The 26,906-nt window shown below is 38.3% G+C and overlaps 1 long non-coding RNA gene across 1 annotated transcript in view; it reads right to left on the minus strand.

Moving 5' to 3' along the window:
- Nucleotides 1–362: 362 nt before the first annotated feature.
- The window catches only part of LOC140595797 (uncharacterized), a 39,713-nt gene continuing 13,169 nt past the window's right edge, over nt 363–26,906 (minus strand). Inside the window, exons 2-3 of the long non-coding RNA XR_011997675.1 lie at nt 894–1,036; nt 363–449 (exon numbers count right to left, since the gene is read on the minus strand). This is a non-coding gene — a long non-coding RNA (uncharacterized lncRNA). The remainder of the gene's footprint in view (nt 450–893; nt 1,037–26,906) is intronic.

The following is a 26,906-nucleotide window of genomic DNA, read 5'->3' on the forward strand; positions in this document are numbered from 1 at the left end:
GTAACAAACTTAAATAACTGGGATAAGAGAATTTAGGAGACAGAAATCAGCATCCAGCCCCATTTCTGTCAGTGACTCACTCATTGTATTAGAAGGCGGTGGACCAGAATTGTCTGATTTCTCTCTTCATTGGCATCAGAGGATTTCATGGCAGGAAAACTAATGTCTGACTGGGCTCCAAGTGCTAAATAAGAGTATTCTATGTTCATTACTGGCCACCCAGAGGTTCAGGGTCACCACATCACAGACTATGAATTTGAGCATTTGATGTTTTTTGCAGATAACTGGGTGAACAGAGCAAAAACCCACGAGATATATAAAGGTGGAAACTAGAAATTTCTCATTTGAATTATTTAACATACCTCAATCTGGTGGTTCTGAGTATAAAAGAACTGCAGGTCCTTCCATAGGGTAAAATGAAGTTATTGAGTTTAGTTTTTTGACCAACACTAGAAACAAATAAGAAACATGTTAATTAATATTTACAAGGTGCTTCAGGGCACCAACTTCTTGGCAAGAATTTTTGTTATTGTTTTTATTGTCTATATGTGCAGGCAACCGATGGTGTCTAGAAAATCAATCATCAACTCAACAGTGCTTACTCCTGATTTTTTTCCTAGCAACAGCACAGAATTCATTAAAAATGTTCTATATGCCAGGACGATGCTAGGCACTGAGAATACAATTGCAATAAGGTACTGTGCCCCACTTCAAGGAACCTTCAACATTATTTGACCGGTTTTATTATTAAATTATGTTGGAATTACCAGAGCACTGAGCTCAAACCAAGGGCTCATATAAGACTTTGCAGAGGACATCTCAGGTGAGTTCAATCTTAAAGGATGTGGGGATAAGTGCATACATTTTTTAACCTCACAGAATATCATACATACCCACTAAAATGCTTGAGCCTGCTTCACATGTATGGCTTCTTGGAGTCCAACTTCAGAACTTGTATGTACTGGATTCAGTCTGCTGCTCAGCATTGACACAGTGCCATCTCTCTCAGCTGAATATCAAGCTCAGTAACTTCTTCCTTGATCCAGGTCATGAACAGAATCATTAAATAGGACATTATGAAGTCTGACCCCCAAGAAACGTCTATCCAAGCTCTACCCATGAATTTCTTAAAGACTGTCTACTATCACAAACAAGGAGGTTAATTCTCTTTTTTACATAACTGTGACACTTAAGCTCACCTTCAACTTAAGGAAAACTTAAAGATTACTGAAGCTGGACTTCTCACTGTCTTATATTTGAGGACACTGCTCATACAATGGCTCCCTACTTGTCGATTTCTTGGAACTTCAAATTGGAACTGAATCCACAAACTAGAAGCCATAAGTAACTAAACTGTAGCTTAACTTGATTAGGATAAAAAAGAGAAAGAAATGTACATAACATCTTATTATGTATTATGTCCCTGTGTTAAGCACTTTATTCCATCATTCAAACTCCAAAGATACATTAAAGGCAGTTACCCACCATATCTTGGCTATGGCAAATAATGCTGCAGTAAACATGATGAGGGTGCACATCTCTTTTCGAATTTTCTTGAGGTAAATACCTAGTGTTTTAATTTTCTTCAGATAAAAACCCAGAAGTGGAATCGCTGGATCATATAGTAGTTCTACTTTAAACTATTTAAAGAACTCCCATACATTTTCCGTTTTTAATTTTTATTTATTTTTTATTTTTTTTATTTCACCATGTGTTTTTCATAGTGGCTGCACCAGTTCACACTGCCACCAACAGTACATAAGAGTTTTCCTCTTCTCTACATCCAAACACTTATTTCTCATCTTTTTAGTACTAGTCATTCCAACAAGTGTGAGATATCATTGTGGTTCTGATTGGCATTTCCCTGATGATTAGTGATGTTCAGCATGTTTTCATGCATCTGGTGGCCATCTGTATGTCTTCTAAATTTCTATCAATGGATAAATGGACAAAGAAAATGTATACATATACACACAAAATGGTATACTACTCAGCCATATAAAGAGAATGGAATCTTGCCTTTTGTAACAATATTGATGGGGCTTGACTGTATGCTAAGTGAAATAAGTCAAACAGAAAAAGACAAATAGGGATCCCTGGGTGACACAGCGGTTTAGCGCCTGCCTTTGGCCCAGGGCGCAATCCTGGAGACCCAGGATCAAATCCCACATCGGGCTCCCGGTGCATGGGTCCTGCTTCTCCCTCTGCCTGTGTCTTTGCCTCTCTCTCTCTGTGACTATCATAAATAAATTAATTAACTAATTAAAAAAAAAGAAAAAGACAAATACCATATGATTTCATTTAAAATGTGGAATCTAAAAAAATATATATATATCAAAGCAAACAAAGCCAAGCTCATAGATACAGAAAACAAATTGGTGGTTGCCAGAGGAGAGAGGATGAGGGTGGGCAAAATGGGTGAAGAGGGTCAAAAAATACAAACTTCTAGTTCTGGAATAAGTAACTCATCGGGACACAATGTACAACATGGTGACTATAGTTAATATTATATTGCATATTTGAGAATTGCTAAAAGAGTAAATCTTAAAAGTTCTCATCATTAAAAAAATGTGTAACTATGGGATGAGAACTAGACTTATTGTGGTTATCATTTCACAGAGTATGCAAATATCAAATCATTGTAATTTGATATTTACAATGTTATATGTCAATACCTCAATAAAACTTTTTTAATTCAAAAAAGAAAGTAGTTATCAATGTTTCCATATTACTAATAAAGCTTAAAGAGATTAAATGATCTGCGTAAACTAAAAACTTAGGCAATATTTGAGCCATATGTTCTTTCCATTATGCTTCACCCACTTCCCTGTTAAGACAGCTTGTCTTCTCCCGTCTGATTCAACCCAAGACCCCATCATCTTTTACCCATTTTTAAATCAAGGAAAAACATCATTCAAGAAATGATGATACTTGACCTAGGACATTTACAGGGTACTGACTTAAAAGAAAATGTGAGTTGGCTAGGAAACTCCTAGACAATTTTTTTAATAAGTATTCACAACTGACCTTGTTACTTAGTCCTCACATACCCATATGCTGTAGACTGAACTGTGTCCCCCGCATCCCTACCACTCACTGCCAAATTCATTTATTGTGGCCCCAACACCCAATGTGACTATATTTAAAGATAGGGCTTTTAGGAGACTATTAAGGTTAAATGAAATCAAAGGATGGTGCCCTTAACTGATAGGATTGCTGGCTTTATAAGAGAAAAAGAGAAAGATATGTCTCTGTCTCTACCATGTTAGGACATAGCAAGCCAGGAAGAAAGCTTTCACCAGAAAATGGTCATGCTGGTGTAATGATCTCAGACTTGCAGCCCCTAAAACTGTAGAAAAATAAATTCTTATTGTTAAGCCAGTCAGTCCATGATTTTCTGTTATGGCAGCCCAAGCAGACTAATAAAGCAATTAGGACCATCTTATTAAAACAGCGTGTTTTCAAAGGGGCTAACAGAGGACACATGGTCAGTAAAGTTGGTTACTCCAGATATTTACTTGCTAAATATATATATATATATATATATATATATATATATATATATATATAGTTTATAGCTCCAACCACTGTGGCATATAGTACCCTTTCCCACAACTATGCCATAGTCTACTACTCCAACAGGATCAGGGAATAAACAGTGAGTAATTCAGGGGGTGAAATAGTCCTATACTGGACAAATGAGCATGACCTCTGTGGTTAGAGATGTGGAGCAACATCTGTCACTGACACATAGTGTTAATCCTGCTTATTCCACTCCTTAGCAATGGCCACAGGTGTTTCCATAGCAGGAAACCCCCTATGTGGTTTTCCCAGACATGTCTACATGCAGTGTTCTCATTGAGTCACCTTTTCTATTCAGGCATAGTATTTAGGAAGATGAGAAAACTGCCCAAATAATTTGATTAGTTCAATAATTTGATATTACTTTGTTGTTTCTAGGGAGTTTGAGTGTGTGTTTGGGAAAATAAAGAAAATTACCAAGTGCTAGAGACTGTATATTTCTCAAACCTTTTATAACTGTTTATTTTTTCAGTCTCTTTTATGTGGTCTTTGAGTAATAGAAACAGGACAGAATAACGTGCATTATATTCCCTGAACAATAGATCAGCAAGCTAAATCTTATATGGTGGCAATGAACATAGTGTTGGAGCTCAAACTTAAGTACTAAATTCACAATCTTAGATTAAGCTTTTAACCTATTATCCCCATGCATTCCACCAAGAATTTTTAGCATCTAACCTTTTCATGAATCCAGTAAAAAGTACTGGCAATTTTTAACTTTAGGCCATGTTATTTGCCTTTCTAGTATATAACTAATTGTGGTTAATTAGGAAATTCAGATACCTTTGTCTTTCAATTGTCATGTATTAGAACATAACCTTCCACAAACCCTGAATTAAAATGTTAACTCTGGGAAACAAAAAGTTGTAGAAGGGGAGGACAGTGGTGGGATGAGGGTAACTAGGTGACTGGCATTAAGGAGAGCACATGACGAGATGAGCACTGGGTGTTATACAATATGCTGGCAAATTGCATTTAAATAATTATTTTTTAATGCTCAGATATCTCCGTACTCCTTGTTAAAAGGGAAGATATGCATATGTAGGTATGTACAAGTGTGTGTGTATATACACAGATACATACATACACACAATGACATATTACACAGCCATGAGAAAGGATCAGATCTTGCCATTTGTGATCACATGGACCTAGAGGGTATTATGTTAGGTGAAGTCAGTCAGAGGACAATAAATATACGATTTCATTCATATGTGCAATCTAAGAAAACAAAACAAATGAATAAACAAAGGGTCGAAACAGACTTATAAATAGAACAAACTGATCTTTGCCAGAGGGAGGAAGGATGAAGGGTAGGCAAAATGGATGAAAGGGAGCAAAAGAGACAGGCTTCCCATTATGGCATGAGTAAGTCATGGGAATAAAAGGCACAGGATAAGAATTAGAGTCAAAGATATTGTCATAGCATTACATGCTGACTAACAGCAATTACACTTGTGGCAAGCATGGCATAACGTACAGAGAAGCTGAATCACTGTGTTGTACACCTGAAACCAATGTAACATTGGATGCCAATAATACTCAAAAACTTGTTTTAAAAAGAGGATTAAAATATATTACCATAGTATTTAATGGCATAGAATTATATGCAGTAAATGATTGAAATGGTAAAGTTTATGCTGTTTATTTCACCAAAATAAAAAAGTATAAAAAAATAAAATAAAATGAAATAATATTCTTTATCTGCTCATTCATATGCATATAGCCTGCATTTTCCAGCACTAGACTGTAAATGTAAAGGTAGGGACATCCCCTTCTTATCCCCATATTCATCATAGCTCCCAGAATAGTGCTTGGCAATAGGAGATCTCTAAAAGTGTTTTACATGATTGAGTGAGTAAATGAATGAATGCTTAAACACCCCTTTCCCCCCTCCTCCACCTCAGCCTGTCTGGATAGGTGCTAATGACAAACAACTGAGCAAAAAGGTATGGACTCAGATATCAAAAAGTGGACGTGAGAGGAAATTATAAACTAGGATGACAAGTATCTTGCAAAGAGGAGGATTGTAAGGAAACATATTATGCTCTTTAATAGCTCCTGTCTATCAACAGTTTGAAATTAGGCAATTTCTCTCATTACAAAACTGAATTTAGTGGCCATTCTGTGCACTCTAAATGGCTAATGCCATGCGTGTGCGTGTGTGTGTGTGTGTGTGTGTAAGATGTTGGGGAGAGGCATTTAAATAAACTCTTAGAAAGGACTTCTCTAATACAAGAATGTAAGATAATTATAGCACTAAGTTCTTCACAAAAAAAGATTAGTTACAGTCAACAAGAAATAAGTACCTATTGGCTAGAAATTATATGCTAAATACTGTGTGTTGGATTATGGATGGCCTGCCAGGGCTGCTGTAACAAAATACTACAGACTGGAGGACTTCAACAATAGAAATTTGTTTAAGTCCTCCCACGGTCCTGGATGCTAAAAGTCCAAGATCAAGGGGCCAAAAAAATTGTTTGCTGGCAAACCTTCTCCTCCAGGCTTGCAGGTGTCTACCATCCAGCCCATCTACCATGGGCCCTCCTATGACCTTCTCTCTCTGCGCAGAGAGACTGAGATCTTGTATCTCTTCCGCCTCTGATAAGGACACAAGTCCTGGTTAGGGATCTGCCCTTAACACTTTGCTTAAACCTAAATGTCTCCTGAAAGGCCCTATCTCCAACTACAGAAACACGAGGGGGCGGTTTCTATATATTCATCAGGACTCAATACACAAAAGTAATAAACTGGAGAATATGAATAAGACGCGGACTTTCTCAAAAAAGATACAACCTAGAAGTTGGCTGAGGAGTGAAAAAACCGACATGCTGCCCATGGATAACTGTCACACCTAATCTGACAGAAATTCCAAGAGAGCAGGAAAAACCAGTTGCCCTGAGACTGACAGAGAGAAAGTGAATGAATCTGATCTGAAATGACTGAGAAAGGCTTCATGAAAGATACATTAGATAGTCCCACAAATACACGACTCCACGACAGTTTCCTTCTGAGGCAGATTTCAAAAATCAGCAATTTGAAGGGATCTAGCCATATGAGAATGGAAAAAAATCTCTGAAAAAAGAAACAAGATAAGATCTAAGATAAACAAAAGTTTGAAACACCTGGAAAAATTCCTTGTTTGGAGAACTCAGTAATTGGATATATGTAAAGGGGGCTGCATTTTTGCTGGTTACAGAAGTCTGAAACACAGACCTCGGCATCAGGCCACAAAGGGGTAAGTCTAAAGTAAAATATGCAAGAATATCTACATATCTATATCTATATTCAAGAGTGTACATATTTGCCCCCACCTCCATGTTTCAGAAATCTTTATTCAAATGTATTAACCTGAACAAATGGACACAGTTTTTAAATAGCTTCTATTGCTAAAAGCACATTCACTAAAGTGGCTTCTTTTTTTTTTAAAGCTTCTTTTTTAAGCAAATTTTATATAGAGAGAGAAACTCTTGTTGCCAGGGTGGTGCTATAGAGAAGCTACATTCTAGGATTTCCAAGACCTGGGGTTTCTCCAGTAATGGGTGATTCTATCTAGACTTAATGAGTGGGGTTTAGGGGGAAAAGTGGCAACGTTATGCTAACCCTTCTAATGGCAATGCGTCTGGCCTCAAGTAATTTTTCACTAAGCAGCAGAACTTCTGCTGGGCATAATACTTCTACGAGAATGGACAGAATCTGATTCCAACTGAAGTCTTTTGGTTTGCTCTGAAATCACTCTGACAGCATCCTTCAAAGTCCATTTCATAACATATTGCCATTCTCTGTCTACTTGTTATGTCTTTTGTTAGACTGTAAGCTCCATAAGGACAGACGCCGCCTTGTCTACTGCCCATATCCACAGCACCTCTCATTGACAGGATCCAGGGGCAAGTTTTGAACCTTGGCTATGAGGGTATCTCTTGCACAGCTATACATATTTTTATTTGGAAAACATCTGTACCAAAATAGCATCTGGGCTAGAAATCATACTCACACAATGAGTATGTTATTTAAAAGTGCAAGTCAGTTATAAAATTCTAAATTGGATAAATCTTTAGAGGCCCTGCATGGATCCTGTCACTAAAGGAGGCAAATCACACTATCTCATATTGCTAAAAATCTGTAACAGCTTGTGCCACCCAAGGGAATCCTGATCATCTTTTCTGCCTGATATCCTAATGTTCTGAAAGTATCTGAGGTGAACATTATTCCTCCTAGAATCGCTATTACATTTCAGAACGTTTCTTGCAACTTGGTACGGCTGGCTTCACAACTAAAGCTCTTGTTGATGAAAGGTATGTAGAAACAATACATGCAAATTCCAGAAGGTGCCTTAAAAGCCTCTTCCAAGCTCCTCTGCTCCCATTCCCTGGCTAGAATGTGGACATAATGTCTGGAGTCCCAGTAGCCACCTTGAATCATGAGATACAATGAAAAAGTTAGCCATGTCCAGAGAAACAATAAGATAGGAGCCTGACACAAAGGATCACACACCATACAACTCACCCTGGATGCCTTTAAAATGATAAAATGACTGCCACCTTGTAGAAGTGACTTTATTTGCCTTGTTTTGTTATGATACACGTGGCCAAGTGTAATCCCTAATCTTATCTCATGACTGAGGGGAGTAGGTTATCAGTCCAGTAACTCTCAGCAAATACTGGAGAACTCATGATAGCTTCATATGGGTTTTTGAAGAGGCAACTATTTTCACGCTACATAAAATGTTGTTTGTGGCCAGTGACAACCCACAAGCCATTTGTTACGGGTCCATGACAAGATAATAAGAGAATGTGAGAGTAAACATTTAGAAACTTTTATAGCAATTTCACAGTGCCCGACTCACCTCACTGAACCAGCTTGGATGTCAGTGAACTTTCCTGGTAAATCACGTGTATACAAACTGCTGTATTAGGATTCTGAAATTGGCATCACAGGCATCCCTCAGTTTTCTAAAGTTCACATTATACCACTTCGTCTTTACAAAAGATCTACGTTTGTGCCTGTTTTTGCTAACCAAGAGAAATCCAAAGAGGACTTTTGCTTTTACGAAAAAAGGTGAAAAGCAAAAATAGCATTCATTATTTGTTTCACAGCAAGATATTATAGAGGCAGCACACACTCCAAACAGTGAATGGCCCCACCAAACTCTTTCCCTGAGAAATACAGTCAGCATCTAAGCACCAGGCTGCCATAAGCTCTGAGCTGTGTCCGTGAGCATCTGTGCTTTCTTTCAATTTATTTTGTACATCCATTAATTAGCAAGACATATCTTAAGGTATCAGAGAAACCTAAGAGAGATTTTCTTTTCCATCTAGGAATGCTCAAAAATGTTTCCCCATAAATTAATGGTAATTGCTTCTTTATGCCATTTCAGCTTAGGAAAGTTTTCATAGGAACGTTCTACTTCTGGATAGCAGGAGAAATCTGTGTTAATTTTAAACACATTTTACAGATTAAAAGAAAAAAAAAGCTTCACTGAACATTTTTGTCCAGAATAGATCAACCTATCCTGATTGCAAACATAATGATTATGCAAACATAAATCATAAATGATAGCAATGAACAATACTCCAAAGAAATAAAGATAAAAACATTGTACTAGTGGGCAGCCCTGGTGGCTCAGCAGTTTAGCACCACCTGCAGCCCAGGGTGTGATCCTGGAGACCCAGGTTCGAGTTCCACGTCGGGCTCCCTGTGTGGATCCCGCTTCCCCCTCTGCCTGTGTCTCTGCCTCTCTCTGTCTTTCTGTATGTCTCTCATGAATAAATAAACAAAATCTTTAAAAAAAAATTGTACTAGTTTTGCTTAGAAGTATGATCCTCCATATATTGAGTCCCATTTTATAAACATAATTGATGCTTAAGCACTAAAATTATTGTTATTTTAAGAGCTGTTCTAGTCAATAAAACTATAAAGACCCAAGGAATATTTTTATCCAAATTATAAAAAGTAAATTCAAAACCAAAGGAATAATTTTAAAAAAGAGAGAATTAAAAAGCCAGCAGAAACTTATGTGTTTGTTGGCTTCTTATAAAATAATACTCTGAGATGCTAAGTGTAAGTCCTACTTACATTTGATGAAATATAAACAGGAGACTGTATCAAAGATTTTTTTTTGGAAATGCTGAAAGAATCTCATAACTAAGACAGCTCAACTGCCATTTTCCAAAGGCCATTTGCAAACACCAAAGCTTAATATTATGCAGGAATCAACTATAAAACAAAGCTAGTAGACAATTTTCATTGCAACTAGACAGATGTATAAATGCTACTAAATGGCAATTCCTTTAATATATGTGCAATTTGAACATGATGGTGATACAAAGGAAGAACTTTAAGTTCTTTAAGTTACATTTTCAAAAACAACCAGTTCTACACTACATAGAACAATGTGGGCTTTAGATGACTTTAAATTTAGACTTTACATTTTAGGACTATGTGCCGATGGCATAGCTATAATAACAGAAAAGCATTTTGGACTAGCTGCACCACAATGTAAGTCAAGGGAATGCTTCCTCCATCAAGAGTCTTATTACAAAACAAAACAGAAATGTTGGCTGAACTACAAACTGCACTTGGTGTACATTGTAAATTACATAAAAGTTAATGCACCTAATATGAACTCATTCTTTATTTGTAGTAATATGGGAGTTGATTATAAACAACTACTAAGATACGATTGTTAATGAGGTGAAAAGTTCCATTACGAATATCCGAACCACTGAACAAACCTATTGTGCCTCTGCAAGATAAGAACCAGTTTCAACACTTCAAAGATATAAATCAGATAGTCTGTCATGCTAATTTGTTTGATATCTTTTATATCTTTAGACATCTTAATACTTCCATTTAAATAAAGGATATGACATGTTTTCAATGGCAGGAAAGATCAAAGAGCAAATTTAAAAGTTTAGAAGCTTGGACAAACAGTTTCTACAGGGTGTCAACAGTCTCATAATTTAATAATAATTAATAATAAAGTAGGTGATGATTTTGAAATTACACATCCGCAAAGTTATTAACATACATTTTAAAAATTCTGTAGAAGGCCTTGCATTTTACTTTCCATTATAAGAACATTCACATGCAGGAAATTCATGGGCCCAGAATCCATTTCTTTTATGGAAAGTTAAATTAATTTTAATCTTAACTTTACAGAATAAATTGTCCAAATTTGCTACCAAGGAAAGATTAAAGATCAATTTTGGAAATACTATATTATTTGATTCATACTGTAAAAGAGTAAAAAATGAAGATTCTGAGTTGCTGAGGTTACTTTAAAATTTGTTCATATTAAGAAACAAATTTGTTCATGTCCTATTCATTTCAAGATACCTTTGTGAGGCTAGATTCTCTACTGTGCAGTTGCTGAAACGAAACACAGAACAGCTTTCCCATGAGTAATGTCATTGCCAACTCAATCATACCAGCTGAATTAACAAGAAAAAAACATGCTTACCTATTGCATTAAAAACCTTAAACACTAATATCCATGGTGCTTGTTAAAAGGGTGCATTTAAAAAAAAAGGGGGGGGGTGCATTTAGAAGGCACCTGGACGGCTCAGTCAGTTAAGTATCCAGCTCTTGATTTTGGCTTAGGTCATGATCTCGGGGTCCTGGGATAGAGCCCTTCATCAGGCTCCATGCTCAGTAGGGAGTCTACCTGAAGATTCTTTCTCTCGTTCTCCTTGCATTGCTCCCCTCCACTTGTGTTTCCTCTCTCTCTCTCTCTCTCAAATAAATGACAAATCTTTTAAAAAATAAGTGTGCAAAAAAAAAAAGTGTGCATATAGGCATTTAAATATGTGAAACTGCTATTCCATTCATAGCTTTTCATTAGTTTATAATCACAGAAGGACAGAAAGCTATGAATGTAACACTGATTCTCTATAGTTATAGCTTATGTGCATACATTAAATGGAAAATATCGGCTTTATAATTATTTTTCCCATGCTATGTTTATTCTGACCATGTTTATTAAAATAATTTTAGTGTCCATAGAATACTTTGGCTTGTATTTTTACCTCTTTCAGTCCCTTTATTTTTCTAGAAATTCATACATGTCATATTTCACCAAAATACAGGTCTGTGATGTATTGGAAAGTAAAAAAACAAATGAATTGGTCCTTTTCCACAGATGGTCTAAGATGCAATCAAAAATTACCTCTCTGCCTCCAGTATGGACCATTTCTAAGCTGTCCCAAAATCAGCATTCTACTTATCTTTAAGCAGAACTCCTACCCAAACCTACACTGACTTCTTCTCTGCCTTAGTCATACCACCCATAATATTGAGATGAAATAAATGCAGTCTGTATTTGGTGACTCATCAAGGTCAAAACCTCAAATGTTCATAGAGGCTGGGCTAGTGAAGAAATGCGCACAGTGAGCCAAGGGTGGCAGGGACAAAGTGAAGAGCCTATGTTCAACGTTTCCAAGCAGTAGCATGGGCCCAGGGTTGCCAGCTCCTCACAGTTTTTTCGAAAGAAGCCAGAGATTTCAATTTTTATATAAAAATATGCTCATTTAAAAATGTTAAAAACTAATCCAGATTTTTACAAACCACAAGACCTGCTTAAAAAAGAAATACATCTGTGAGCCACATTTGGCTTACAGGCTTCCAATTGGAAACTCTTGGGCTTCCAAATGCTCCTGATAGAGAAGGTAAGACCAGCAAAATAAAAGGGTTTCTTTCAAGTTGAGCCTGATGATAAATTTTGGCAATTTCCTATCAGCCTTTTCCCATCAATGGAAAACAGCTGCTGGTGTGATCCAAGGTTTACAGGAACACTCTTCCTGCCTCAGTCTGGCCTGAGGCACCACCACAACAGGTCTCAGATACCAAAATGAGCATGAAACAGACCCCATATGGAAAATTCATGCAGGAAACATTCAACAAGAGATCCTGTGACTCTTGGTCTACTTGGCCAGAAAAGGATATAAAAGTAAGGCACAGTGCAGAGAGGAGAGAGCACCTGAGGAGGACCTCTTTGAAGGGAACTAGGAGTGAGTCTCCAAACCTCCTAGAAGGACAGGGAGGAAGGGACGTGTTATCTTCTCCCTCAATTCTAGCTAAGAGTGGGAGGTTCCATGGGACAACTCACTGGAAGGTGTGGAGAATTAGTGCACGGTTCATGAATGGTACAGCTAAGCCACCTGGTATATCTGCCACGTTGGGATTGACCTGTCCTCTCAGTTTGCAGGCCAAGGGATGCATTAATTAGTGTTCCTACCATACACATATAGACTCTGTGCCCATAATTCACTCTCAGAAATAAGGGAAAACCAATATGCATTTGCTATCTAGAGGTGTCATGTGACTCTACCAGCTGATATTTATAAAAGAGTTTACAGTGCCATATAAATACTGAATGGCATTGTTCTTCCACAGGGCTTTCATGGACAAGATAAAAGATAGGCATCTCTCTCTCTGCCTTTGAGGGCCTTTCCCAGCCCCTTCTCCTTTTGTCCTCCCATCTATAAGCTATAAGGTATCTGCCCTGAGATCCTGAGATGGCCTTTCCCATTAAGCCCCATCATTATTCATGCTCAATGGAAAGAACTCACTTGAGGTCTGAATCTCCTACAAGCTGTGGGAGTGTCCAATCAAACTCAGCACAATGTAGCCATGATCTCATTATCTACCAGTGGTTTCATTTGAAGAAATGCTTCATTCACTGGAGGGATGGGAAGGTCTGGGGTGTAGGAGGTGTGATTTGCATTCATTGTGGAGCTCTTACTACCTGAAACAAATGAACTGTGTTTCTGTGCTAGACTCTGCCTTTCCCTTTTCCAATTCTGTTTGCACAACATCTCAAAAATCCCAACACAAACAATAGAGATCTCAATTTAAAAACTGTAACTCTGGTTTGAGAGAGCTAAGCCAACATCTAAACCTCCCTGGCCTTTCACAGCACTTACTGTTTGTGTCAGGTTTGGCATTTGGTTATATTCAATTTAACACATAATTATATCCCTGCTCTTTTATATTTCTTACATTGCTTATGAGCATTCTGCTTTCTTCTTCTCAATAATACAGTAAGTCCCTAGAAGCAAAAACTACTTCGCACCATTCATTGGAGAGCCATATACTTAGCACAGTGTTAAGCCCAGCATACATATGCAATAAATACCCACTTGGTTGAAGAGAATGGAAAGAACCATCAGATTCACCTTCCAATTTACAATGTGATTGATGAGGAAAAGAAGCAAAACCAAATTAGCATTCAGCTTACCCTGCATTTTTCAGTGCTGGAAAGTCATAAGCTTCATCACTGGGCTTCTGACAGAAAAGGTGAGGTATTACTGAGGCTTCAGCATAGGCACGTTCTGGGCAATGCCTTCTAATGAGAAGCAAGGGTCTGGGTGGCTAGTGACCATGACTCACTGTCAAGTCTACGTGGGAACCTGAGTGGCTAGAATCTCACATGAAAAGTATATCCCCAATGCCAAAAGATGTTCAACTCAGAGGTCCAAGGCAAGCAATTCCTTTACTTTCATTTGACACTTGGGTAGTAATGAGCTAGCATTTTACAATGAAATGACAGGATGAACTAGGAGAAAATAATAGTAATAATAAAAATTCTAGGTTAAGATTGCTCTACAAGGCGAACCATATTTCTGACCTCTGCTAGGAAAACTAGCTGTACATCATAATCCCTTTGGCTCATGGTGCTATTGACTAGAAGAGGACAATTTGAAACACCTGAAGGCACCCTCTGATACATCCTTCTAGGAATATTATTGCTCAAAGAATGATGCGTATGTTATCAGAGCATATTTACTATATCAGGGGACTTTCCTCCTATACCGATGCTATCTCCCCTAAAATGAACAAAATTAGCAACATATAGGCCAGACTGTAAAATGAAATCATTGAATACATAGTCAACTAAAAATAAATCAAAGGCAGGGATTGTGATCTATCTGCTATGACTGGCATGAAGGCCAATCTCTTTCCCAAGGCCACCAAATTCACAACTCCAGGGAATATTGCTCACCCTGCAGCCTCAGTAATGGGGTCCCCTGGGCATTTGAGGTGCACAAGCTTCGTATCCTATGCAGTGGCCCTTCTGAACTTTCTACTCCAAATTGTCATTTACTCTTTCTCATGAGCATAGAAACATACCTGACAAACTTGTAAAATATGGGGAAACTTGGAGGAAAGTTATTGGGTCTTGAAATATGTTTTTGCTTTAAATATCCCTGAATATATATTATCTTCTAGAATTACAGGCCTATAGGAACCCTCAGGAGTTATTAAACCCTAGTCTCAATAATGAAAGTTTTGCTCATCTAGAAATCACTCTTTCTTAAAAAAAAAAAAAAAAAAAAAAAAAGCAAACAATCCTCCTTCCCTTCAAAAAAAAAAATCTAAAAAAGAATTGTTAAAATTCTACTGAATGATGCTATCTTGCCTCTCACCTTTCTTCTACCAGGAAACTCATACACCATCACTATTAAAAAGAGGAGAGAGTGTGAGCAGAGTGGCACAGCAGAAGTGTGCTAGGCCCATAACCCTCAGGTGGATGGACAGAAAAAAGAAGAGGTCGCCATCAAGCACAGTTTCAGGCTTTCTATAATCATCCATAATCTTGTACCATTTGTCAGCACCTTGCTAAGCACCAGGGGACTCAGAGCTGAAATACTCCTCCAGGTTCTTAAAACTTATACTCGCTCCGCCAAGCAGCTTCTCAAAAGGAAAAGACTCAAAAGTTGGCTTGTGCAAGTTTGAGATCCAAACGTATGTGGCAAACATTTAATGTTTTTTTTTTCAACCACCTTTCTATCCACGGCCAAAAGGAAGCTTCATCTGTCTTTCAGTTAGAGAAATGAATTACGGAGCTTGAAATAGAGACAATCATGTCATCTCAAAAAGCAAGAATGGGAAATCTAAATTCTCAAAAAGATCTTACAAAAAAAGGTAGTGAAAGATTTACCACTTTCCTTTTTCCCTTTGAAATGAAATCAATGGCCATTTGGTGTTTAAATGAGAACAAAGACTCTAGGAGAGAAAGGTGAAGGTAAATATTTGTACAAATGTGTCACTGCATTTTACACAATGGACTAACAGTCTTTGAAAGCTGACATGTTTCATATCTACAGGTTTTGGTTTGGGTTTTTTTTTTTCATATTTGCTCTCATGAGGCAAGTCTCAGACTGTCAGCCAGCAAAGTGGCTGCTGAATAGAGGACACTGAGGGGCATTTTGCCAACATGACCTCAGTAGTATTGACACTGCAATGAAATCGTGAAATGATTAGGGTTCTGCGTTGCTATAATTTCTGCCAAATTATATGACAATGTGTCCCTCAAGGATGTGGTAAATGTTGGTTCAAGATAAAAAAAAAAAGACAAATATTAGCATGCTACATAAAGGTACAGTAGACGCCCCCCTTATCAACAGAGGATACATTCCAAGACCCCCAGTGGATGCCTGAAACCACAGATAGTAGTGAACCCTATATTATACGACGTTTGACCTATGCATATATGCCTACAATAAAGTGAAAGTTATAAATCAGGTACACTAGGAGACTCTCAACAACAACTAATACAAAAAATAGACCAATTACAACATACTGTAATAAAAGTTACATGAATGTGGCCTCTGTCTCAAAATACCTTATTTTACTTAACGTTTTTTCTCCTTGTGATGCTGTGAGATGACAAAATGGCTGTGTGATGGGAGTAGGGGAGGTGAATGGCACAGGCCCTATGACGCAGGCTGCCCATGATTCTATAATTCATCAGAAGGAGGATCATCTGCTTCAGACCCCCAGCTGGCCAGGTTGCTCAAATTGTTTTTTTTTTAAAGATTTTTTAATTTATTTATGAGAGACACACAGAGAGGGAGGTAGAGGGAGAAGCAGGCTCCATGCAGGGAAGCCTGATGCAGGACTCGATCCCGCATCTCCAGGATCAGGCCTGGGCTGAAGGCAGCACTAAACTGCTGAGCCACCCGAGCTACCCTGCTCAAACTGTTAAAGCGAAACCACAGATCTCAAAAGCCAGGATAAGGCAGGACTATAGTACTTTACACAGAGCTTTGTTTCTTAACACAAGCCACCTGGATCCCATCACCAGAGTCTGATTTCACCGGCCTTAAGTGCAGCCTGGGCACCACAAGTTTTAAAAACTCTGGTGATTCTAATGAGCAGCTCCAACTGAGAGACTCTGCATTCAAGATTTTCCAGAATGTTTTATGTTCTACTTGGAGCAACCATTAAAATTGGTCTGATCAGTTCATGCTAGATGTTAAAAGCTAGGCCTGCCGAGATATAGGGAAGGAGGGATGGAAAGATAAATAAATAGTAGAAAAAGAAATGTCACTGGGCCCCAACCTGAAATCAGGTGGAAACAAAAGGTGAAGTTTGATGAGTACAGTTCTTGAGCCCTGAAAAAAGTGTTACAGGAGACCTAGCAGAGGGTTTAGTGAAAAGCAGTAAGATCTTTAGACAACTGTACATTTGTTCAATATGCAGTAGGAAATATTTGGGAGCAGCTGGCATCCCGCCCCCTCCCCAGAACCCCTGGGACCTAGTTACTCTCCTCTGATACCCTAGGGTGGGGATTTTCACACAGGCCTAGAGGCCCAGGGCAGCAGGCCTGTTTGCCGGAGCCCAGAGGAGGGCAAGCGGTGTGCTGGAAGGAAGGAGCCTCCCACTAAACAGCCCCAGCTTCCTGATGGCCAGCAGCAAGGCTGTCCTCACTACCTCCATGGGGCCAGAAACTGCAGGTTTCCCACAAACCCCTTTCTTTATACAAGTTAGGAAGGCTGTGCTCCAGCCACCTGACAATGTTGACATTGATAGCCTTCTAGGATCTATAATCTCACGACAAGAAAAATCGAGTTTCTAGGCTAGATAAAGTGTTAACATGTATTTTTTTTTCTGCGAGTAATTATATATTTTGCTGTGAATTCTTTATCACTGGTATTTAATTCCCATGACACAATAATTATGTATATCATTAAGCACATTTCACCTTTGAGTCATTTGGTTAAAAATAACTCTATTCAGGGACATTTCATTGTTATAGCTCCTTGAACCAACAGCCTGGTGGTTTGACTACAGGTTTACAAATTGCAGGGAATACTGTTCCAGGTAGCTTCCTCCTGCTAGGGCCTTTGTCTCTGCCTCTCCTTTTCTTTGTCAAAATATATCTGTCAGGGCAAGACTTCTGACATTAATAAAATAAAGAAGTCATCAAAAATTCTCCCCAAAAAAACAACTATAACATGAGATAAAATTGTCAAAAACAGCAATTTCAGGGCTTTGCAAACTAAGCAAAGACCCACAACAATTGAGAAGTATTTACTTATTTTTAAAAATGACAAATTTTGGGTACAAAGAATGGAACCTTCTTGCCTGGGGCTGCTCCCACCATCCCTCCAGCTTCATTTTTCTACCAGAGCAGACAGGGCTGGCTGGAAAACCAGTAGCTTTCCTGCTAGAGAGACTCACTTGTGCCCAGTGGGACTGTCAGTAAAAGTAGCAAGACTGGTGGGAAATAAGTGGAGAACTCTTCAGTTCTTTTAGCCTGAGGATTCAGCCATAGCTGGGGTGAGTAGGAGACTAACCAGATAGTTAAAGAAGAGATCCTAGAAATGAGAGCATGATAGGGGGCTGGATAAGACGCCCAGCTGGGTGGGATGTTGCATACACACACAGGGGAGACCCAAGAGGGCCCATACAAAGTAAAATACAGGGCAGACTTAAAAACTGTCTGGGTTGGCTCAAACATCTGCCTTCAGCTCAGGTCATGAATCCCAGAGTCCTGGGATCAAGCCCCACATTGGCTCCCTGCTCAGTGGAAAGTTTGCTTCCCCCCCTCCCTCTGTCCTATTCATGATCTCTCTCCCTCTCAATAAAATAAATAAAATCATTAAAAAAATAAAATAAAAACATGTCTTTTGAGGTCTGTAACATATGTTGTAGCAAATTATTATTTTTTAATGATTTTATTTATTTATTCATGAGGGACACAGAGAGAGAGAGGCAGGGACATAGGCAGAGGGAGAAGCAGGCTCCCAATGGGGAGTCTGATATGGGACTCAATCCCGGGACTCTGGAATTATGCCCTGAGCCAAAGGCAGATGTTCATCCACCAAGCTACCTAGAGGCCCTGTTGTAGCAAATTAGATGACAGCAATTGGAAAAAAGATGGGGAAATCAAATGGAATTATACTGGTATAATCATCTTACGTTATACACAGAAAGGTACTGTATTAATTCAAGATATACTGTAGACAGTTAGGTATGTACATTGTAGTCCATAGAGTAACTATTACAGAATAAAGCAAAAGGATAAAGATGAAAGGCCAAGAGAAGACACAAAATGTAACATGAAGCATACATGTATTCAACAAAGTATACGTGTTCAAGCCATATAAAAATTCCTACAATTGGGTACTTAAAAAAAAACAAGTAATTCAATAAACATGGGCAAAGACTTCAACAGACATTTCACAAAAAAAAAGGTATAAAGATGCTCAACATGGTTAGTCATCAAGAAATGCAAAGTAAAACCACAATGAGATATGCTACACACCCACTAGAATGGTTAAAATTAGGAAACCTAAAATGCCAAATATTACATATAACCCTGAATTCCTCTCCTTGGTGTTCACCCAAAAGACATGAAAACATTTGTCCACAAAGTATATTGTATAAGAATGTTCATTGTACCCTTATTCATAAGAGCCCCAAACTAAAAACAACATGATATCCATCAACAGGAAAAACATAACAAATTGTAGTGTATTTATATAATAGAATGACTGAACTACAACGACAAAGGAATAAACCAGTGATACATGCAAGAACATGGATGAATCTTGAAGACAATGTACTAAGAGAGTCAGGGGAAGACAGACACAAAAGAATCCCACTGTATGATTCCATTTATGTGAATTTCAAGAACAAGCAAATATGCAAAGCTAATTTGGGGGGATAAATCAGAAAGAGGCTGACTTTCTGAGGGTGGTGATTTAACTGAGAAGGAACATAAGAAAATTCTCTAGACTGATGGAAATATTCTGTCTCAACTCAGATGTATAAATTTGTCAAAATTTAAGATTTGTTCATTTTACTATAATTACCTTTATATGATGTCATCACATACGCTTAAACAAAAATACCCTTAAAATACGACATTTTCCCTCTCTTGCTCTATTTCACTGACAGTGATTTCCCCTCAAAGCTTATAAGGAAGAAAGGTATAGAGATGATGGCACAGTTTTTCTCAGCTCCCAGCCTTGGATATGCTTTTCAGCTCTAAGCTGTGGTCATCCCCAAATTCTGAAATAAAGGGACTTTTCAAACAGAAAAGAATGAGTACATTCATGATCAGTCCACCAAAAGCTAACATGCTAGCAGGTGTCTGCTTGAACACAAAGAACAAAGTAACATTCCATATCTGATATTCTTCCTGCCTAGTTGATAACCCAATTTTAGTGTAAGACATAGGACTTGGAAGCCATAAATCTGAAACCCTCAAATTTTAAATCAACAGATTATTCTTATTGGGAATAAGATTCATGTCGATAACAACCATGGAGTTTGGAAGAGAGGTTTGCCCACCATTCTCCTCCTAAACTTAGCTAAAAATATGTTTTTAAAATTCTTATGTCTAGTCAACTACGAAAATGGGAGCATGGGCACTCCATTGTGACTTAAACAGATTTGAAAACTACAAGTATCAAGATAATTAAGAAAGCAATCAATTACTCAGAATTCACTCAAAGCGTTGTTAAAGAACTGAGCCAACCATTGGTTGCTGATTTGCTAAGGACTCAGAAACCGGGACGAAAACAACAGCAAGAAGGTAGTCACATTTATGGTAAAATAGTCATAACTCCTATAGTTTCCAGAGTAAATTCAAGGCTTTCAGTAGGATACTAACAAAAACAAATGCAGGAAATCGGAGTGTACAAGGAGAGCATCTACTTACTTACATCCTTCTATTGGTAAAAGCCAGCCTCTAATCCAGGCACATTTCTCAGCAATTATCTTTAAAAAATAATGTTAGAGAGTTTGGGTGTGCTGGACAGAAAACATTTAAAATGAAAGAATTATCAATGACTGGTGTGGGGGAAATCAAGCACAATTAAGAATATGGTCTAAAAGTCTGATATATCTAAGTTCAAATTCTAGCTCTGTCCTCTAACTATGTGACCCTACGTAAGTTACTCATACTCTGTATTTTGATTCCCTGATTTGCAAAATGAGAAGAGCAGTAATTTCATGAGGACCCTGCAAACATTACATTTGATGATATATATACATTGTTGAAATAACTTTCTAGGTCAAGATGCTCCTGCCCAGGGTGCCACATTTGCAAACCAAAACTTAGGTACCTTTTGTGTCCCTATAAACACTGCTTGAATGCAGAAATGCTGAATGTCCAGCCAGCCAATCCCCAAACATGAAGCCATTTCTGGAGCCTTCTCAATCAATCCGATATTCTCTATTTGTCTCTTCTTTGTTCTTTATATGTCCTATAAAAGCTTCCTGCCTTTCACCCCAGTAAGCAGGCCTCTGAAAGAAGACCATCTGCTTCATGAGGTGTTAAAATTTATTTGTATCACCTACACTGTCTTCTTTAACCCTTTTTTAACAGTTTTTGATGACAAGGAATGAGAGCCAAAGCTGATTAACGATCTGCAGAAAGAGGTGCACAGGTGAGATGCCTACTAAACCCTTTGACTTCACTGTTCCTCTTGTCCTTTCCAAGGGCCATGGATAAGACACTCTCAGATTTGAGCTCTACTTCTTTCATGTAACTTTCTGATCCAAATAAATTTTATTTAAAATAATAATACATACACATATATACAGAGAGTGTATGTGTGTATGTTCCCAGAAAGGTCCTGGAATCCCCAAAAGGTGCCAGGGTTTGTTAAATTTCCCAGAAATGTTCTGGGATTGCATAAAGGTCCTGAGATAATCATACTGGGAGTCCACAATGTGTGGCAGCCACTAGGGGACTCAACAAAACCTCATAATAAATCCATAGCATAAACCACTGAAGGACTTGGAGGAATAAATTAAGACAAGAAATTCAGATTGTTTTGCCCAACAAAATCAAAATCCGAGTAGGTTCAAGTCAGACTATAAAAAGCCATCAGGGGAAAAAAAAAAGCCATCAGGGCATCTGCCACTCTAAAGAAATCTTCTTATGAAAGAAATAATATAGATCGACTGTCAATGGGAATCTCAGAAGCCAAAGCCATAAAACTTATAGGCACAAGTCACTCACTTGAAAGCTGTTAGAGCACTCTTGCCACCAAATTCTAAGATTCCCATGCTTGGATAAGTTGGTCATGGAATGGTTAGATTGACACTAGGTCACATGCCAACCTCCAGAAAATCTCCATGCAATGAGGTATGCTCTAAAGCACCACATCCCCAACTCAGTGGCACATTCCTCTTATTTAGTAATTTGATTCTGAATGACCCCAGGCTTCACTAAAAAAAAAAAAAAAAAAAAAAAGGGATCTTCAAGTTTCAAAGACTTGAGCACTCCTCCTTCCAACACACCTGCTTATTTTATGTTTAAGAACGATGGCCTCAGAAGCTTTGGCTATCTAAAACAATGGCAAGAATCTAGAATCTACAATGGCCATGAAGAGGAGCATTCCCAATAGACAAAGTATTCTTTTAAGAAGTGCATTTGAAAGCAAGAGTTCTTGAATCAACAAACAGAATAGGATACCTATTTTAAGTGAAAAGTAGAAGACTCCAAAAGGCATCAAGATTCCAAAATAGTTTCATTGGAAGATTCACTGAAAAAGGCTAACGAAAAGTTAGACACAAGGGGTACCACAAATGAACAACTATGTAAGACTGACATGACTCTTCTACTGCCCCATCCTCCTTCACTTGAGTACTCATTCTACTAACCCTCTATCTGAATTGCCTTTCCACTCTAAAGAGACCACAAGACTATAAACAAAAAATCCACCAAATTAGTGGCTTTAAGACTGTGACAGCTCCAAGCCCGGAAACCTGAAAGGCCTGGGCCTCCCCCATTGCACTCTTCTAGGGGTCAATCATTAAGGACTTGCTTAGTATAATGTGCTCATGAAGACCCATATTTTTAACTAAACCTCTTGGTCAAGAAGAGTGGTCAAGAAGATGATCAAAAGTGGAGACTGCTACAATAACTTCCTAGGCCCAAGATAGAGGTACTCCTGCGTGAGGTGCCACATTAGCGAACCAAAACCTAGATAATTGTCATGTCCCTGTAAATGTTCTACTTGACCAGAAATGCAGTGTATCCAGAGAGTCAATCTCCAAATACCAAGCCAACTCTGATTCTTCTCATCTCAAACAAAGTCGACTCTGGGGCTCTAGCCAATGAACTATTTTCTATTAGTCTCTTCCTTCTTCTTTATTCTTTATCCCATAAAAGCTTCCTGCTTTTCCATTTCATTTTGCTATTCCCCAAAGGCGACTGTCCACTTCATGAAGTGTCAAAGTACATTTGTATCACTTGAATTGTCTTCTCTGATCATTTTTTAACAATGTATAGAGTGCCCAGCATGACTACTGAAGGATAATAATTCTTCAGTAAATGCTAGCTATTATTATAGTGTCCTTTTACAAAGCTAAGAAATGAAAAAGAGTAATTTAGGGATAACATTTTTCAATGTTCCGGTTTTTATTCCAAATAATTTTCTTAAATGATTGTGCTTTTTATATCACATACATAGTGTCGTCATATGTTTAGCTGAGAAAATGACTCTTAGGCTATATGACAACAATAAACACCCCTTTTATATTTTATAATTACCATTTTATAGTTACTGATGAGGGAACATCTTCTGACTTCTTGAGAAATCTGTTGATCAAAATATCCCTCACAAAGGAACTGGTAATGACCAGAGGGAAGTAAAGTATACAGCTGCTGCACCTGATGGATCAGTTCACAATGCTCTTACATTGGTTGATGAGACATGAAGATAGTTTTAGTTTCTTTCCTAGCAATGGAAGTTCTAAGAATTCTTTATGAAAAGGCTTTGTTTTATTCCCTGCAATATAAGAGAATAGCTGTGGCAGATATCCAGGGACTTTTCACTCCAGCAAGTTCTGACATATTTCAACTGCCTTAAAAGAATCTATGGTAAGGTCAGGTTCCCCAGGAAATAGACTCTGAGCCTGTGAAATTGCATGCCAGAGCTTTCCTGGGGGACTACTTTTAGGAATGGATCAAGGCAGAGGCTATGATTTACACACAGCTGAAGCCCTAGCTAATCTATGGAGAGCTCTGGGGCAGGGATGGCCCTCCAGAGTCCTCCTGCCTTGGAGCACATGGACCAGCCACTGGTTGGGGCTACAGGCTGGTCCCTGGGGAGGGTGCGTGGCCTTAGGAAGGCAGCACTGGTGGCCATGGGCAACTCTTGGAGAAGAATCAATGCTTCAATCCTCTGGAGTAATGAATATCTCAGTACTCATGAGGGATCCAAATGGAGCACCTCCACTTCCACTCCACAGCCTCAGAAATCATGAATCTACCTGTCCCTGAGACTGACCGACTACACTGCCACAGCCGATGACTTACATAAATATTAAAATAAACTGAAGCATCTTTTGTTGCCCTTCTCCTTGCTGCTACTTTTAGCTTATCTTTGACTCTGGGGAAGACTGGAACTTGCACTCCCTAAACTAAACTAAATCTATCTTTCTACCAGGATCCTCGGTGCTGTTTAGTATGGACCAGAAGGTATTTCCACATCTGAGGAAGAATACATTTCGATATCCGTAGAAATCTCCACACTGCTCCTTTTGGTTTAGGAGAAGACGTCCTAAAGTGGATAAACTATGATCTCAGAGTTTGGATTTTTTAAATTGAAGCTCTGTTTGTTGATACAGCTGAGAGTGATTTGTGTGTATGTGTCTAGGGAGGAGTGAACTGAATTTATTGCCACCATGGGCAAAATACACTGGTTTCTGCTCCTGAACTGAAATTTAACAAATACATTTTTACATATTACTGAAGCCACATGCTGGTGTGTGACCTGGGGAACAAAGCCTGTGAAGGTGGTTAACTAGATTCTGAGGCAGAGAGAGAGGAGAAGAGCCTATCCATCTCTGGTATGTAAGGGTGGTGCCCAAGCAGGCAGGCAGATGGTTGTTCTGTCCCAGAAAATAGCTGCTTTGGAATTTCTGTGGTTAGGTATTTGGGGGAGAGCTGATAAAGTAGAGAAGATATAAAGGATAAAGTGAAGGGAAAGAGAAAGAAGAGGAGGATTACTGAGAAAGAGATAAAGAACAAAGGAAAGAATGTTTCCCCCTCCTTTGGTGGATCATTAGATAAATTTTAACTCAAATAAAAAAGGAGGAGGGTAGCATAGGATGATTACTCCCCCATCACCACATCCTCTGCCCCATTGCAAGCTGAATTTGACGATGTAATGATGACGATGATGATGATGGTGATGGAAGTGGAAGAAGATGAATAGAAGGAGGAACAGGAGGTTTAAAAAAAATAAAAGAGAGAGAGAGAGAAGGAGGAGAAGATTCAAAACCAAAACCACAGCTGAAACAGGAAATAGAGGATGTTTGCCTCATGAGTCCATGAGCTTGCCTCAAGATCTTGCCTGTTGGAAAAGTTCTTTTGAAAATTTGCAAACCTCTGCTCAAAAGCTTTGAAGAAATGAAGATTCAAGTTAAAACATCTGGTTTGGTAGAAAAAAGATAAAAATATCTGTTTCAAGCCCCACCTTGGCCATTTATTAGCTGCTTAATTTGGGATCCATGATTAATTAATCTCCCCAAGCCTTACCCATGGAGCACAGAGACTTGATATAAAAATCAATCAATAAATATATGTAACAATGTTTTGTACTCCATATGGTGCTACACAAATTTAATCCCAGGTTTTTTCAGAGATAATGCATTTTTGCAGCTAATTTCTGAATCAATAAGAATACAGGTGTTTTTATTCTTTTTATTTACTTTGTTGCACACTACTTGAAGAAGCATCTTAAATTTCTTTCATCTTGGGGCACCGGGATGGTTGAGCACCTGCATTCCACTCAGGTTGTGATCCCGGGATCCTGGGATTGAGTCCCACATCGGGCTCCCTGCACGGAGCCTGCTTCTCCTTCTGCCGGTGTCTCTGCCTCTCTCTCTCTCTCTCTCGCTCTGTGTGTGTATCTCTCATGAATAAATAAATAAAATCTTTAAAAAATAAAAATAAATGAATTTCTTTCATCTCTTAGTCGCTGAGATAATACTTCCTCTCGTAGGCACTAAGCAGTGGTGGACATTCATTGAAGCAAATTGTGAGATGACTGGTAAACTTTAAATTTTATTTAAGAGGCAGGCATTTACTGAATTCAAGCTGTCCTTACATTTTATGTCAATAAAACTAAATCTCCTTTGGAAATCTCTATCAAAAAGTATGTGTTCATTTAAGTGAAGGTTCTAAGGCAACATAAGATACCTTTTTGAATGGTATCCAAATTTCTTTTGAATCATCAAAGATTCATTAGGGAAAGCTTTATCACTGTGAAAAACATATTTTGATTATTTCAACTCTTTCAGAGCTGGTCATGAGCAGATATGGGAGCTTCAGTCAATGCAAAGATTTCATTCCTTATTGTAGGAGATAGCTAGGAGTTTCCTGTAGCCGCTGTCCTCTAGAGAAAAATAGAACCCAAAGGGGTAGTCATGTGCACATTTTCATTTGCCCCGCAGCTGAACTTTTCCTTCTCAGTGTTTGGGCATCACCTGGGGCAGATAAGTGTCACTTCTTTGCATTTATGTGTGTGTGCACACATTTTCCATAATCCTCCATCCTGCCTCTTTGCCTCAGCATTCAATATTTCTGAAAGACCCAGAATTCAATACTCATGGTTAAGTGGTTAATCACAAAAAACTTCTCAAGTTTCTCAATCCCCTTTCTCTTCCTCCTGATATATTTGCTTTTTTTTTTTTAGAAGGCCGTTAAGAAAGATATTGTGCTCAACAAAGACAAGAGCCAGATCATCAACACACCAAAAAATAAAAAAAAAATAAAAAAGGTCAAAATCTTGCTTATATGGATCCATGTGAAAGAAGAATGACATCTGGATGCTATAAAATAGATTTCATTTGCTGGTAAAATGTCTCCTGGTTTCTCTATTACAGAACCATAAAGTAAGAGATGCTGTTAAAACCCATCCATACTCCAGAGCAAATCTACGTCTATGCTTTAACCTGCTTGAAGTGAAATATTAACAAGGACAGAAGATTTGGTATCCTTAGTGCTGAAAATTCAGAGCAGTGAGAATTCATGGTCACTATTAATCACAAAAGGGTATTTCTTTCCATGT

Source organism: Vulpes vulpes, chromosome 15, assembly GCF_048418805.1.
Source record: "Vulpes vulpes isolate BD-2025 chromosome 15, VulVul3, whole genome shotgun sequence".
NCBI lineage: Eukaryota > Metazoa > Chordata > Mammalia > Carnivora > Canidae > Vulpes > Vulpes vulpes.